This window comes from Hemitrygon akajei, chromosome 10 (assembly GCF_048418815.1).
Source record: "Hemitrygon akajei chromosome 10, sHemAka1.3, whole genome shotgun sequence".
Lineage (NCBI taxonomy): Eukaryota > Metazoa > Chordata > Chondrichthyes > Myliobatiformes > Dasyatidae > Hemitrygon > Hemitrygon akajei.
Genome location: NC_133133.1, coordinates 122460439 through 122475889, shown reverse-complemented (window position 1 = coordinate 122475889; position 15451 = coordinate 122460439). Strand labels below are relative to the sequence as shown.

Here is a 15451-nt window from a genome sequence, read left to right as displayed (position 1 = left end):
ATGTGGCAAGGAAGGCAAATGCAATGTTAGCACTCATTTCAAGAGGACTAGAATATAAAAGCAAGGATGTAGTGTTGAGACTTTACAAAGCACTGGTGAGGCCTCACTTGGAGTATTGTGAGCAGCTCTGGGCCCTTAATCGTAGAAAGGATGCGCTGGAATCGGAGAGGGTTGAAAGGAGATTCACCAAAATGCTTCAATGATATAATGGCTTGTCATACGAAGAACAATTCACTAGAATGCAAAAGAATGACGAGTGACCTCATTGAAACCAAAAGAACAGTGAAAGGCCTTGATAGAGTGGATGTGGAGAGGATGTTTCTTATAGTGGGAGGTTCTAAGACCAGGGGACATAGCCTCAGATTAGAGGGGCGTCCTTTTAGAATGGAGATAACGAGGAATTTCTTCAAACAGAGTCTGTGGAATTTTTTGCCACATGCAGTTGTGGAGGTCAAGTCTTTAGTTAAATTTAATACACGGGTTGATAGATTCTTGATTGGTCAGAGCATAAAGGGATAAGGGGAGAGGGCAGAAGATTGGGCTGAGGGAAAATTGGATCAGCCATGATTAAATGCCAGAGTAGACTCGATGGGCCGAATGGTCTAATTCTGCTCCTATATCTTATGGTCTTATTGTCCTGTGGTTTTATGGACCTGGTACATTGAGCAGCACCTGATCTGGTTTGGCACTTCATCCAGTAGGTTTGTCTACATATTGTGTTACGATTCCCTCTTGGCACACCTAACAAATTCCGTGCCATCTACCTCTTTTGCAGTAAGGAATTGCAAATTAATATTAAGAAAAGTCGAAACCATTTGAAAAAAAAGCTTTGTGGTTATTTCCCACTTCACGGCTTAGCTGGGGAGTGTGTTGCTCACGGCAACGTGAGATTCTTTTCAGGTTCAACACGATGGAATAGATGCAATCTGGCCTACAAACACGGTGACACCAATCTCCCAGTACAGGTGTTTCCTGCACTCGATCAATGCTGCAAATTCGTCGTTCGTTACTTGTAATTTCCCAGCTTAGTCACAGTTTAACTCTTTGAGCCTGGCACTCCTATCATTCCCTCATCAATGAATTAGGGTGGACTCATCTCTTCCTCACGTGGCTCACACGTTCAGAACCTCACTAGTGACTAACGATAAAGCAAATATCTCCACAAGCGTCTCTACAATTTTTTCTCAGGCTCACCAAAAAGTCCAATCAAGCAATCGGTCATACACTGAGAATTGATCCATTTTATGTGCTGCAAAGTTGAAAATACCTCTTCCCTGGTTGTTACACTATCGATAAAACATAAAACCATAGGTATGGGCATAGGCATTCGGTCCATTACGTCTGCTCCGCCATTCTATCATGGCCAATTTATCATCCAACTCAATCCGACACTCCTGCCTTCTCGTAACCTTTGGCACCTAGACTAATGGTGAACCTATCACCCTCCGCTTGAAATAAATGCAATTAACTGGCCACCACAGCTGACTGCGGTAATTATTTTCACAGACTCAACACGCCAAAGTAATTCCTCCTCGTAGCTGTTCTAAAGAGGCGTCTTTCTATCCTAAGTTAACTACCTGGTGGTGTCGCTTCCAGTAGAAAAGGCACTGAAAAGACACAACAGCGACTAACCTATCCCTTCGTAGGAAGGCTTATCGCACATTGCACCTACGTTCAACTCAGCTCATCTTATTGGTCCACCTGATGCTAACAATTTTACAATTGATCTGTAACTGAAGAATAAGGAGGTTCTTTCCCCAAAATTGAAAAATCGAATGGAAAAAAATCTGTTTAACAATTCAAGCATTGCAAAACAAAGCTGTTCTGATGATCTCCACTGAGAATCTTTCGAAGCAACAATAAATGAATGTTTTTGCAATTCTCCTTGCAAGTTCTGAAGAGCAAGTTCTGGTAGATATTGGCACAATCAGTGAAAGTAGTTGACATACGTGTTTGTTTATTGGATCGTGGATAATGTGACTGATTAATCATTAACTGTCTTAACTATCGTTCCGCTTGTCATAAAAGAACTCCTGGAATCAGTACACGCAGATTAATTGACAAAATTTGTAGAACTGATCGGTGCTCCTGGTAGAAAATGGGATATCCTGTAATTTACAACATCGTCAGAATTTACTGCCCGATACTTGCAGCAGTCGGTATTCCTGGTAAAGTAATGGCCCGTCTTTTATTACGCTTGCGGCATCGTAGATTAACAGTATCTCGTTGTCTAAGGTGCACAGTCCAATGCTTCTTTTCAGTTATATGTTGTTGAAAAGAAACTGTGCTGTTACTTTCTTTTCTAAATGTAATTCGCGTTACTTTTAATGGTTTAATTTTACATGGAAAGTTGACTGAAGAGTTACATACATACATGAATACAGTACCCACAGACAAACACGCATACATGTATACACTACAGATTGCATTATTATCAATATCACTGAATTAAACAAAACAAAATGCTTAGTAAGTAAAATGCAACACACACAAAATGCTGGAGAAATTCAACAGATTGGGCAGCACTCTTGGAGAGGAATAAACAATCGACGTCTCCGGTCCATACCTTTCAGTACTCAAGACAGGTCAGTAAGATTCTGCAAAACATCACTTTCTGTCAGAGGCATCTATTACCCACTAGCGCTGAGACGTGTGAAGTTTGCCACATCGAGGTTGGCCATGCTGAGTTCACTCTATGCTGTAATATCACTTTGAGATCGGACAGTCCCCGCATAATTCGTTCAAGATACCGTTAAATTTTACTGCAGGAACGGGAGATCGATAACTCACAACCCTCGATTAAATCCTAAACTATCATCAGATTATCCTTTTTATCCGTGTAAAATAGGTTTCTCCTCTGTTGTCAGTGGGCCTACAGGCCTAATTCTGCTTCTATGTCTTAAAGTCTGCGATCCATGTGGTTTAGTTTAAGGGGGCAAAGTAATTCATGTGATGTAGAGTGTCAGCCAAGAAATAAATGGTACATAATTTCAGGCCGTTTTATAATTACAGTTCAGTTATATACTGACGTGTCCAACATTCTGAGGTACCTCGTCCTTGATGAATTAACTTGGAATCTGGATTTCAATAAACAAATATGACTCCTTGTCATGGGCCCTCCACAACAGCGGAGTAAAAGCAATCATGCAAATGAAATATGATTTTCAATTATTTGTGTTTCTCCAAACAAAAATGAGCTTGCCCTCAAAGCAGCGACTGAACCGTTACACCATCACCTTGCTCTTTCCAGCACTATTTTCTGATGAAGGAAGGAGTATAGTTTGTGTTTTATTACCATAACTATCCCATCTTCTTCGATGGTTCTTTTCTCGCTTTCCATTCAACAATCCAACATAATGTTTTCTGACTATGTGCAAGTTTATGCTCGGGTATTGTTTTCAAATTCTTTCAGATTTTCTCCGAGCATGTTCATTTCCCAAGGCACTTGTGTGGGCAAAGCCTACGTTTAAGCTCTCACACGGTGCCCGCTCGCAACATTGGTCTACCTCTTTCTGCGGCCCTAATATTCGGGACACCTCGCTGGTATCAACGTTCCTCCAGGAGGAGCGGTCAGAGATCGACGGCTCATTTTGAGCTGTATGATCTATCCCTCTGTACCGGCTAGCCGCGAAAGCCATTTCACATCTCCAGAAGTCAGAAGGTCCCACCACCCCGCCCCCGTCGTCTCTAAATATACTCCGATTTCAAATGCAAGAAATTCAAGGTATTTTTATCGATGTAATTATTAAATACATTCATTTCAAATCCAATCCAGTGACGAAAATTAATTTAATATACAATTATGCCATTTTAATATTGAATATAGAAAAAAATATCTCTACTGCCCGTACCTTTCTCCGCAAGGCTCCATCTAATTGCGCCGCAGGGAACCGTACTCTCTCCGGTCCTGTTCACCCTGTACACATCAGACTTCCAATATAACTCGGAGTCCTGCCATGTGCAGAAGTTCGCTGATGACACGGCCATAGTGGGGTGTGTCAGGAATGAACAGGAAGAGGAGTATAGGAAACTGATACAGGACTTTGTGATATGGTGCAACTCAAACTACCTGCGTCTCAATATCACCAAGACCAAGGAGATGGTGGTGGACTTTAGGAGATCTAGGCCTCATATGGAGCCAGTGATCATTAATGGAGAATGTGTGGAGCAGGTTAAGACCTACAAGTATCTGGGAGTACAGTTAGACGAGAAGCTAGACTGGACTGCCAACACAGATGCCTTGTGCAGGAAGGCACAGAGTCGACTGTACTTCCTTAGAAGGTTGGCGTCATTCAATGTCTGTAGTGAGTTGCTGAAGATGTTCTATAGGTCAGTTGTGGAGAGCGCCCTCTTCTTTGTGGTGGCGTGTTGGGGAGGAAGCATTAAGAAGAGGGACGCCTCACGTCTTAATAAGCTGGTAAGGAAGGCGGGCTCTGTCGTGGGCAAAGTACTGGAGAGTTTAACATCGGTAGCTGAGCGAAGGGCGCTGAGTAGGCTACGGTCAATTATGGAAAACCCTGAACATCCTCTACATAGCACCATCCAGAGACAGAGAAGCAGTTTCAGCGACAGGTTACTATCGATGCAATGCTCCTCAGACAGGATGAAGAGGTCAATACTCCCCAATGCCATTAGGCTTTACAATTCAACCGCCAGGACTTAAGAACTTTTTTTTAAAGCTATTATTAATGCTTTTTGAGTTAGTGATTTAGATGCCTATCATATTTTTACTGAGTTAAGTATTGTATGTAATTAGTTTTTGCTACAACAAGTGTATGGGACATTGGAAAAAAAAGGTTGAATTTCCCCATGGGGATGAATAAAGTATCTATCTATCTATCTATCTATCTATCTATCTATCTATCTAATTCGAGTATTAGGGATAGCACTTGATGTCCTCTCTGCACTAATTTACAGAACCGCTTGAGGGTGTATAGATATCAACCTCTGCTTTCTTTCTAATCTCGGTCAGCGCTGGCGAAATGCTAATTTGGAGGCATTTCCAGGCAACTCCGATCCAACTATTACTCACATCACCAAATAAAGTCATATAGACCAGTCTGCGGTAGCTGTTAGTAATACAGTATTTTGCAATTTATTTCAGTTAATTTGACGGCTATTGTCATCCTGTCCCGCGGAAAATGCGGACTATCCAAATGCATCACACTCTACCTGGTGGCCATGGCGACAGCAGATCTGATGGTGGTCATCGTTGTTATTATATTAGAGAAGATAAATTACATATACTTGTTTGCAAAATTCCTGTTCGTAACTCCCATGTGCACTGTGGTACTTGTGCTAAGTGTCGGAGCCAAGGAATGTTCCGTTTGGTTGACGGTCGCTTTCACTTTCGATCGCTACATCGCTATTTGCTGTCAGAAGCTGCGGAACCGATATTGCACCGAGAGAACAGCGGCTGTGGTGATAGCAGCAGTGAGTTCAGCCTGCTGTGCTAAGTCCATTCCATTCTACTTTGCAGTGGATAAGTGGCGTTGCGTCGCCGCATCTGAATACCTTACGTCACCCCTGTGGAAAGCCTATGAGGTATTTGACAGCATCACAACACCTTTACTGTCCATGTGTTTAATCCTGCTCTTTAATGTCTTAACTATCAAACGGATTAAAGCGACAAGTAAAGTTCGCCAGGCACTTCGGAACAGCAGCGAAAATCAGAATGATCCAGAGGTGGCAAACCGGAGAAAGTCAATGATTCTGTTGTTCGCTCTGTCGGCCAATTTCCTATTATGTTGGATGCCCCATGCCGTACATTCCATGAACTGGCAACTCGAAAACTACTCATTCACAGACAGATATTTCAACAAACCGACCTACATCCTACAGCAATGTGCGTTTATGTTGGCTTTTCTCAATACCTGCACCAACACTTGTATCTATGGACTGACACAGAGAAAATTCAGGGAGGAGCTGAAAAATGGAGTGAAGTATCTGTTTCTAGTAAAGGGGAGGGGGATTTAAATAAACTACAAACCCAATTATTCTCGCATCAGGAGACCGCTCTTGTTAGATCTCACTGTACAACCGGTTAGCATTAATCGGGAAAGATATTTATCCGATTAGGCAACAGTGATTATTAACTCAGATATTATGATATTTAAGTTCACCGTGGTTGATGAAAATGTATCTGAACATATGAACAGGATTTTATTGGATTCATACAGTAAGCACGGGATTGAGAAAGTCTCAGGGTGGAAGTAAGGAACATATCCAATTTACAAAATAAAATTCTTGTATAATCCAAATTTTTTCAAACATTGTCTCTGTTTTAGGAACAGTTTGTATTGTTTATTTTATTATCTCTGATTTTCTGCATTTAAGAGCTACATTAATGTAACAATTGTAGAATTTCCTGGTTGCTCTACGTATCACAGAAGCGTGTCGGTCCCTGACTGGTCGGGAATAGCGAAGTAACAAGGGTTCCATTATACTTGTCAGTCGCGATTGTGAGGTCATCAGCTAGGTCTTACTCATTGCACTTAGGTTATGCAGACGTCTTCGAAGTATTGAAATTCGAGTAGAGTAGATTTTGTAATAAATGCTAGAACTCCGCTGCCTTAAGATTATCCCGCAACTCCTTTGTTGCATATGCTAAGGTAAATAATACAAGACCAATTGAACGTCCTCGACAGTGGAACGGACTGTATGTGATCAACATTCCCTCTAATTGTTTTTACAGTCCCGTGGACCAGACATTACCCTAAGGAGGAAATTTTTACACGGCTTGAAATCGGCGCAGTTCGCTAAATGTGATTTTTTATAATACACATACCATGTATATTTAGAATGAAAATCGAAGGATCACTTATTTTAATAATTTTATAATTGAAGAATATAATGAAATAAAGTACGAGAACGAAAATCTTTCACGTTTCGTAAACTCTTAAACTTAGACGGTGTCGGCGTTCAGTGGCCGACAGTTTCCTAAAAATGAACTATCGACTGGCATTCTGTGTTTATGGTTATAATTGTCAACAGTGTTGTAAGTTGAACGCAGACAGAATTGTAAGCTGAAGCTCTGAAAGTTTCAAAGTAAAGGTTGTAGTACATTTATTATCCAGAATAATTATGTATTATATTCGTTAACAATTAATTACAGGAAATTTCACAATTATAATAACTTAGATTTCAAAATTATATCAACATTATGTAAAAGAAAACCTCAGCTGCGTGGCAAGAAAGGCCCTTAGCGCGGGAGCATTTCAGTTGCTGCGAGGCAGTGCTCCCACACAGCTTAATGGAAACAGTGGAAGTAATATACAGTAGTATGCAACAGGCATTAAATTGAAGTAGTCAGAATGCAGATTGCTGTGGAAGCCAGTAAAATCTCTGTGACAGGTTTAAAACATTAATATATTCTGCGTATATCAAATAGAACTTTGAGACGGAAAACATTTTTTCAAAACTTCGAGCATGATGATGGCCATGTGTTAAGAATATGATGTGCTGCATCATTAACGGTTGTTGCTATCGTGATGTCGTGTAGCAGGAAGTTGATTGTGTGTGTAAGAAGCAGAGTTTGCAATTGATGGAGCGAATTTTATTCGAAAAATATGTGATACTAACGTCCATGACGAAGAAGATACCCGTGAATTATCGACCCCATGGCTTCCTAACGGCTGTCGGATTCCGAGAGGTACTTTTTGTTCTCTCACCATTAAAAGATCAAAGCTACTGATTCAATAGACGAAACAAACAATTCTTTTTCGTTTTCTGCATTGAATGAGCAGGCTTTAACTTCGACCTGCTCTTTGTGGCCGACAGGTGTGAATGCTTCTGGAGGCGTTTCCACTTGCTGTTCCCAGGATTAACAGTTGGGATGATAGAACTCCGTTTACAAGAACAATGTTATAAATGGTGTAATAAACAATTTTCTTTACAATACTGATTGGACCAGTGTCATATATGCTCATGCCAGCATTGAACCCAGGCCTTATACTTGCAAATATTGCGTACTCCCACTGAACTACAGTACCAAATACTGGAACTGTAAGTATGTAAGTTCTTGTTGTGGATCACACTTCGTTTGCAGCACCAATCGCTCGACGATCAACCACTTCTGACACCATATTTTGTTTGTTATTCAGAGATAGTGCAGAGCACACCAGGACGCCAGCATGCAGGATACACATCTGAACTTCATTGATAACCCAGTTTGTACAGTATGTGAACTACTGCTACTAGCTGAGTGGCATAGGAATAACATTATTAACTGCCATTACACTTCCTCCTAAAAGTTCCATCACATTAATCTCCCAAATCAAATCTGGTTCATTCACGAATAACCCAGTCCAGAATAACCTTTCCTCTGGAAGGCTCAACCACAAGCTGCTCTAAAAAGCCAATCTCGTAAGCATTCTACGAATTTTCTCTCTTGGGATCCAGCGCTACCCTCATTTTCCCAACCTACGTTCATAGTGAAATCCCCATTATTATCGTAACGTTGCCATTTTGGTATGCATTTTCTATCTCCTTTTTGTAATTTGTAGTCCACATCCTGGCTACTGTTCAGAGGCTTGTATAGAGCTCTCATCAGGGTCTTTTTACCTTGATTTTTTTTAACTCAACCCACACAATCTATATCGTCCGGTCCTTTATCACCTCTTTCTAATTTTTTTTTTTATCGTTTACCAACAGAACTACCCTACCCACTCTGCCTACGTGCCTGTCATTTCAATACAATGTATATCCTTGGATGTTCAGCTCCCAGGTATAATCTTCTTTCAGTCACGTCTCAGTGATGTCCACAACGTCAAAGCTGCCAATCTCTAATGGCGCTACAAGACCTTATTCAGTATAGTGCGTGGATTCAAATATAACACCTTCACTCCTGTATTCCACATTCTTTGCAATGTTGTGTCCATGTTACACTGCAACTCTTCCAAATGACTGTAATGTTGCCCTGTCATCTGCCTGTCCTTCCTAATGATCTCACAACACACTATATCTGTTTTTATACCAGCTGCCTGATCCTCAGTATTATCACTTCGGTTCGCATGTCACTACCAAGTTAGTTTAATCCTTCCCCAACACCTCCAGCATACCTTCCCGTAAGGATAATGGTCCTTTTCGTGTTCAGGAGTAACCCATCACTTTTATAGATCTCATACCATCTCCAAAATATACAGTGGCATGCAAAAGTTTGGGCACCCCTGGTCAAAATTTCTGTTACAGTGAAGAGCTAAGCGAGTAAAAGATGATTTGATTTCCAAAAGGCATAAAGTTAAAGATGGCACATTTCTTTAATAATATAAGCAAGATTACCCTTTTTTTAAAATTTCCATCTTATACAGTTTCAAAATAACAAAAAAGGAAAAGGGCCCGAAGCAAACGTTTGGGCACCCTGCATGGCCAGTACTTAGTAACACCCCCTTTGGCTAGTATCACAGCTTGTAATCGCTTTCTGTAACCAGCTAAGAGTCTTTCAATTCTTGTTTGGGGGATTTTCTCCCATTCTTCCTTGCAAAAGGCTTCTAGTTCTGTGAGATTCTTGGGCCGTCTTGCATGCACTGCTCTTTTGAGGTCTATCCACAGATTTTCGATGATGTTTAGGTCAGAGGACTGTGGGGGCCATGGCAAAACCTTCAGCTTGCGCCTGTTGATTTTGAGGTTTTTGAGGTGTGCTTAGGATCGTTATCCTGTTGTAGAAGCCATCCTCTTTTCATCTTCAGCTTTTTTCAAGTCAAGTCAAGTCGCTTTCATTGTCATTTTAACAATAACTGCTGGTACAGTACACAGTAAAAACGAAACAACGTTCCTCCAGGACCACGGTGCTACATGAAACAACACAAAACTACTCTAGACTACATGAAACAACACAGCACTACACTAGACTACGTGACACAACAGAAAACTACATTAGACTATACACCTACACGGGACTATGTAAAGTTCACAAAACAGTGCAAGACAGTACAATAAATAATAAACAAGACAATGGGCACAGTAAAGGGCAAATTACAATATAATAAATGATGTAGATGTAAATGTAAATGTAAACAATGTAAACAATGTTTTAGCAGTGTTCAAGGTTGTCCTTTCTATTTCTTCCATGTTTACGATGCCTACAATAGGAGACACCAGTGAACCCATGGTGCAACCATGTGTCTGCCTGTAGAAGACATTCTTATATTTGAAATAGATAGTATTGAGGCAAAAGTCGAGTAGAGTACATACGTGAGCCGAGTTGAGTGTGCTTCTACTGTCAATGGTACTGTCCTGACATAGTGGAGTCTCAGAGAAACTCAATAGGATTTTTAACAAACACCAAATCTTTGTGCTTTTCAAACATACTAGCACACTCAAACAGAAATTTGTCCACCCCAAGGATCCTACATCCAATCATAAACAGAGTAATATTGTATGTACTCTCCAATGCAGTGGAAACTACTCAGGTCTCTACATCGGAGAGACAAAAGAAACACTTCCCAAATGGATGGCCTAACACAGGAGGGCTAACACCTCAGGTTAAGAGTCGAAAGGACAAAGGGACACTCCCCTGACGATAACAATGTACACAATTTTAACAAGGAGGACGCGTGGTTTGAAACAGGGGATAAAGATATCATCTTTGCCAAACTGGAAAACACATCCCTGAAGAGATGGTGTGGGGTACGATGCGACCTATCAGCTACTTACCATGCTACTTAACATATTTACCCGTCGCCTCCACAGCAGCTCACAACTCCATTTATGCAAAGGTAAGACTAATTACCCTCTCATTACCTCTACGACTATAGAAGACCCTCAGGTGATTGCTATACCTTTAAACAACTCAGAATTTATAAGCCGGAAAACGATCGCCCATTTTTCAGAACTAAAGAAGCCCCTCGGATCAGTGGCGAAATGTCTTCTAGACAACACAGCAAGTCTAGTTGCCTTAATTCACTAGTGCTTGATAAGTGCAAGATGGAATACAGTTTTGGAAAGTGTACAGTCATGCATATTGTTAGAAGAAGTAAAATGAATAACTATTTTTGAAAAGGATATTAAATACGAAAACTGAGGCGCAATAAGACTTGGGAGTCCTTGTGCAGGATTCCCTAAAGGTTCGTTTGCAGTTTGAATCTGTGTTGAAGGCAAATGTGATGTTAGCATTCACTTCAAGAATACTAGAATATAAAAACAAGGATGTAATGTTGAGACTTTATAAAGAGCTTGTGAGGCCTCAGCAGTAGAATTGTGAGTGGTTTGGGGCTCCTTACCTTAGGAAGGTGGTGCTGAAACTGGAGGTGGTTCAATTGAAGTTCACGGAAATGATTCCAGGTTTGAACGGCTTGTCACATGAAGAACTTTTGATGGCTCTGGGCCTGTATTCATTGGAATTCAAAAGAATGCCAGTGGCCTTATTAAAACCTATCGAATGGCGAAAGGATTTAATAAAGTTAATGTGGAGAGCATGTTTCCTCTGGTGGGAGCGTCTAAGATCAGAGGGCACAGATTTAGAATTGAGGGGCGTCTTTTTAGAACGGTGATATGGAGGAATTTGGAGGAAACCTGGTTCTCACAGTGCTTCTGTTTATCCAAATTGGAATAGGCTCTGTTCAGCAGATAGATGACATCATTGTCGACTCCATTATGCTCTTGGTAGGTAAACTGCAGGGGACCGAGGGATGATCTGACGAGGGTGAGCCAAGACCAACCTCTCTAGGGACTTCATGATGGGTGAGGCCAGGACCACTGGATGAGAGTCTTTAGTTTGGCCCTTCTTGAGTACTGGGACCACACATTAATTTTTCCACACACTTGGAATCTTCTCCAGGCTGAGACTCGGATTGAAAATGCGCTGGAGAACTCCACACAGCTGCTCAGCACACTCCTTCTGGACCTTGGGGTTCACACCATCCGGTCCCAAGGCTTTGCCGTGTTTGAGTTTCCCCAGAGGCCTTCTCACCTGCTCAGTAGTGAAGTTAACTCCATAATGACTGGAAGGTGGAAGGCGGAAGCTGCGGGGGTAGTGAAGATCAGGATGATAGGAGTTGGTATGCGGAGCTGTTAGTGGTAGGTGCAGGGCAAAGAGAGGATGTAGACAATGGTAGCCTGTGTTATTCATCCATGTGTTGAACTGGAGGGGGAGAAGGGAGGAGGGGAGGCGTTGGTGCTGAGAGAGCATCGGTACCTGGACTCGCGTACTGAGGTGAGCAATTATCAAATCTATTCAACAATTGGTTTAACTCATTAGCCCATTCATGACTGCATTCTTCAGACAGAGCGATCGACAATCAGATTGTTCTGACCTTACTTTTAATTGTCATTTCGACCATAACTGCTGGTACAGTACATAGTAAAAATGAGACAACGTTTATTCAGGACCATGGTGTTACATGACACAGTACAAAAACTAGACTGAGCTACGTAAAAAAACAACACAGAAAAAGACTTCACTGGACTACAGACCTACCCAGGACTGGATAAAGTGCACAAAACAGTGCAGGCATTATAATAAATAATAAACAAAACAGTAGGGCAAGGTGTCAGTCCAGACTCTAGGTATTGAGGAGTCTGATAGCTTGGGGGAACAAACTGTTACATAGTCTGGTCGTGAGAGCCCGAATGCTTCGGAGCCTTTTCCCAGACGGCAGGAGGGGAAAGAGTTTGTATGAGGGGTGCGTGGGGTCCTTCATAATACTGTTTGCTTTGCGGATGCAGCGTGTAGTGTAAATGTCCGTAATGGCGGGAAGAAAGACCCCGAGGATCTTCTCAGCTGACCTCACTATCCGCTGCAGGGTATTGCGATCCGAGATGGTGCAATTTCCGAACCAGGCAGTGATGCAGCTGCTCAGGATGCTCTCAATACAAACCCTGTAGAATTGGATGAGGATGAGGGGTGGGAGATGGACTTTCCTCAGCCTTCACAAAAAGTAGAGACGCTGCTGGGCTTTCTTTGCTATGGAGCTGGTGTTGAGGGACCAGGTGAGATTCTCCGCCAGGTGAACATCCTCCTGCTCAGAGGGATGTTGAAGATGTAAATGAGAACATCTGCTAGCTGGTCTGCACATCCTCTAAGCACTCTACCAGGGATGTTGTCTGGACCAGCAGCCTTCCGTGAGTTGACCCTGCACAGGGTTCTTCTCACATCGGCCACGGTGAGACACAGAACCTGGTCATTTGTAGGAGGGGTGGACTTCCTTGCCGCCACGTAACTTTCCGCCTCAAAATGGGCGTAGAAGTTATTCAGCGCATCTGGAAGGGAGGCATCACCCGCACAGTCAGGTGATGTTGTCCTGCAATTGGTGATATCCTGGATGCCCTTCCACATGCGCCGCGTATCTCCGCTGTCCTGGAAGTGGCTGTGGATGCGTTGGGCGTGTGCACGCTTTGCCCCTCTGATGGCCCGGGACAGCCTGGCCCTTGCTGTTGCTAGGGCTGCCTTCTCGCCTGCTCTGAAGGCGGAGTCACGGGTGCACGCACCTCCGCGGTCATCCATGGCTTCTGGTTAGCACGTATAGTGATGGTCTTGGACAGAGTAACATCATCAATGCACTTGCTGATGTAGCTGGTCACTGATGCTGTGTACTCCTCTAAGTTGGTAGAGTCGCCATCGGTTGCAGCCTCCCTAAACATATGCCAGTCATTGTGCTCAAAACAGACTTGCAGAGCAGAGATGGTTCCTGCTGGCCAGGTTTTCACCCGCTTCTGAACCGGTCTGGAGCGCCTGACAAGCGGTTTGTATGCTGGGATTAGCATAACAGAGATGTGGTCTGAGTAAACGAGGTGGGGGCGGCGCACTGCCCGATAAGCGCCGGGAATGTTTGTGCAAACAAGGTCCGACGCATTCACCCCCCTCATTGCAAAGTCCATATACTGACGGAATTTGGGGAGCACTGACTTAAGGTTCGCGTGGTTAAAATCACCGGCGACAGTAAACAGCCCATCAGGGTGTGCGTTCTGCAGTTCGCTAATAGCCCCGTTCAGCCAGAAATGTTGATGGTTAGATGCACACTCACTTTAAAGGCGGGACGAATTGCCAATTTCCCACACAACAAGAGCCCGTTTATAACTCTCCCACGTGGGTTCCTTGAATGTTAGGCTGGCAGTTGCTTATACCAGCGTTTCACTCCGGGGAGCGAGGGAAAGAAAACGTTAGACATCCCGGGGATATTATCAGAATCTTTGCTCGGAATTTCTTCATCCGGGATTTTCCTCCTTTTTTGAAAATGCATGGTCACCAACGTGGCGATGCCGGCGATTGTATCTGAACTTCAGACATTCGAAGCTTGCGGGTCTCCCACTGAGCTACATGCTCATAGCCAAATTCTCATGTTGGTAAACTCTTCTCTTTGAAGATCAGAAAGGCTGCACGTTGAACGATATAAAACAGAAGTCGGAGTGGGCTATTCCGGTCCTTGAGCCAACTCCGCTATTGAATCCGAACCTGGCTGATTATCTAACCTGTCTGCTGTTGCCGATCTGTCCTCACACTCTTCCATCCATTTTGCGTTGAAAATCTGTCTGAACTCTCATCGATTTGTTCAGTCATTACCGAGAGCCTGCGTTAGTGAGAAAAGAGAGCTTGTCTGCCTGGCGTCACACAAGCTTATATACTTTAAACCAAACACAACAGACTTTATTTAATTATAAAATCACAGAATTAGTTTGAAATGGTGGGGTAGAGGGAGGTGAAGCAAAACTTTCACCAAACACAAGACTGCGCGACAGTCCCAAATAGAAAAAAGAGGATGGAAATACTCATCCACGGTGAATTAAAGTAAATACTCCATATTAAAGAAGACTGAGAGGCGTTGGTGCCACATGAGAGTTTGTATTGGTTTCATGTTCCATGCCCTGTGCATTAATCTTACGGGGAAATGCGTGGAAAGACACGCAAGTGGTGGTAGTATTTTGCTTTCTATATAGGGGGATAGCTTTTAGTAAATAAAAGAGGAACAGCACTGAGCATACAAAACGAACAGAAAAAGCTGCTGGCTTTCCAGCGTCCCTGTGTAAGCACAAAAACATCATCCTTCCGGTTACCGAACGCGCTGCCCGATTGGCAAAGAGACCATCTGAAGCAAAGCAGAAAAACTGGGCGCTTCCCAAGTTTAGTGGCGGTGACCAGAGATTGGTGTTTGGATCAGGATTTTACAGTCTACATCTGAGAGCTGGATCAGGGTGTCACGGACGCAAAACCCAAAATCAAAACACGTAGTCGGCAGGATTCGAACCTGCCCGGGGAAACCCCAATGGATTTCTAGTCCATCGCCTTAACCACTCGGCCACGACTACCACGTTACACATGTGTGCCACAGGCAATACTGACTCTGGTGTTTGAGAAACAGAATGAATACCGAACTAAAATCGGATCCTGCTGAAAATGTTCAGAAGATCGGTCAGCGTCTGTGGAGGAAGAAACAGAGTTCACGTTCAAATCGATGACCATTCACAATTAACTAAGTGCAGATATTTGAACGAATACAAACTCAATTGGAAGAGACTG

The 15451-nt window shown here is 42.8% G+C and overlaps 1 non-coding gene across 1 annotated transcript; it reads right to left on the bottom strand.

The window, feature by feature from the left end:
• Window positions 1-15158: 15158 nt before the first annotated feature.
• Window positions 15159-15240, bottom strand: trnas-aga (transfer RNA serine (anticodon AGA)). The gene has a single exon. It is a non-coding gene; the product is annotated as a tRNA-Ser (tRNA).
• Between the last annotated feature and the right edge of the window lie 211 nt (window positions 15241-15451).